Raw genomic sequence first — 1,947 nt, 5'->3', positions numbered from 1 at the left:
GTGGCTCAGGCCATGCTCTCATCTCAAGTGCCTGTGATTCACATTCTCGCTGACAGAGCTGTGGTCACCCAGTTTTTCCTTCACCAGCAAAACGAAGCCAGCAAGACACGCCTGGGCGGCAGGCGGGGCTTCCAGGACCACTCGCAGGGACTGCCCAGAGGGATTCCTTAAGCTAAGAGTTTCTCCCTGTTGGAGAACAATTGACTCCATCCTGCCGCCCTCCCCGGCCCCTGGGCCCCTCCCTGCTGCAGCCAGGTGGCTCCCCTCACCCCATCCAGCCTCCTCCTCTTGTCCATCTGTCTCCCCAGCTGGGGCAGACATGTTGCAATTGGCCCACTTTCTAACTGGAAAGCAACCATATGGAGGGTTTAGCTGGAGCCGTGTCTGCCTGGCTGCCATTAGCGCCGGGCAGCGCTGTGGGCAGCGGACTGGGGCCCTTCGGCTTTCCCTGTGCCCCAGGACTGGGGGGCCTGGTCCTGCCAAGGACCCTCTTTCCTTCTCTCCTCTCCTTCCCCGTGAGCTCCTGACCATGGGATGGGAGTTCTGTGGGTGTCTCAGGAGAGAAGGGAGGCACTCTGTCTGCCTGGAGGAGGCAGAAAGGGAGGTGGGTGCTGGTCAGGGTGGGGGCAGGGGCATGCTGCCTTGCCTGCTGCAGAGGAGCAGGGGTGCCCTTCCCGCCCGGGGACAGGGATGTGGCAGGGTCTGTGTTGTGTGGCCCGAGGCCCGGCGGGCACCTGGCACAGAGCTGCCCCCTCTACTCCCTGTACCTTGTTCTCCACAAAGTGCCCCCACCTGGCTGCTTACTCCTCCTCCCTCTAAGACCCAGCTCAGGGTCACCGCCTCTGGGCAGCCTTCCCTGATTACCAACTCTGCCCATGGGTAGAATCTCTTCTTGGGTGGAGCTGGGTGTTGGCGCCTTTCCCATGGGGCTGGTGGGTGGGTGTCCCCCGGCACAGTGAGCCCCTTGCAGCCCAGGCCTGGAGGAGGCTGTGCAGAGGCCTCAGGTTGCCTGAGCCTGGACCGGGAGCCATTCGGAGGCCCAGGGGTGCCCAGCCACGGTGGATGGCTTGAGGCATTGGGTGGGCCCCGAAAGGCTTCTGTTTGAGGTGGGGCTGGGCCAAGACCCCTGAGTGGGGCTCAGAGGTGGGTGACGGTCTTAATAAAGGGTCTGGGTTCATTAAGAATAACCCCTCATGCTTTTCCATCAACGGAGGCCTGACTCTGCCACCATTCGGAGGCCCAGGGGTGCCCAGCCACGGTGGATGGCTTGAGGCATTGGGTGGGCCCCGAAAGGCTTCTGTTTGAGGTGGGGCTGGGCCAAGACCCCTGAGTGGGGCTCAGAGGTGGGTGACGGTCTTAATAAAGGGTCTGGGTTCATTAAGAATAACCCCTCATGCTTTTCCATCAACGGAGGCCTGACTCTGCTGCCACCAGAGGCCCTGGGGGTCTTATTCCTGGAGGGGAACACCCTCTGTACCCCAGCCAGGGGATGGGGGGAACTCTGTAGCTTTGAGCCAGCCGCTTCTCCTCTCTGAGCCGCAGTTTCCTCGTCTGTCAAATGCGGTTGATGATAGAAACACAGGCCCACCGGTGCTTTTGTACCAGGAGATCCGGGGATTAAATGAGTGGGTAATACCCATCCTCGCCAGCGCTGGGCAGTCTGGGGCTGGGGACCGGCTGGGTGAGGTGTACAGGCTCCAGGTTTCTGTGAGCTGCCAGCCTGGTGAGTCCGGCTTCTTACAGAGGAGTGAGCAAGAGGCAGGCTGGCCCTGGTCCCCTCCCCAGGACCCAGCTGGCAGGCAGTGGGACAGAGTGACAGGAGGGCTCCCGAAGACCCCCTGACCCCAGTCAGCTCCCCTGTCTGTGCCGCACCACCCCTCTTGCAGCACAGCCCTGAACAGCCTTCCCAGGCTCTTGAGCTCTCTGCTGGGAATCTGACCACAAATA

At 61.8% G+C, this 1,947-nt stretch overlaps 1 protein-coding gene across 2 annotated transcripts in view; it reads left to right on the top strand.

Moving 5' to 3' along the window:
* Nucleotides 1–1,947, top strand: part of GRM4 (glutamate receptor, metabotropic 4) — a 109,872-nt gene that overhangs the window by 62,688 nt on the left and 45,237 nt on the right. The gene's annotated exons all lie outside the window — the stretch shown is intronic.

The sequence above is a fragment of the Myotis davidii genome, unplaced genomic scaffold (genome assembly GCF_000327345.1).
Source record: "Myotis davidii unplaced genomic scaffold, ASM32734v1 scaffold1073, whole genome shotgun sequence".
In the NCBI taxonomy this organism is placed as follows: domain Eukaryota; kingdom Metazoa; phylum Chordata; class Mammalia; order Chiroptera; family Vespertilionidae; genus Myotis; species Myotis davidii.
Note: the sequence above shows the minus strand (reverse complement) of the source record. Positions and strands in the feature narration are given on the sequence as shown.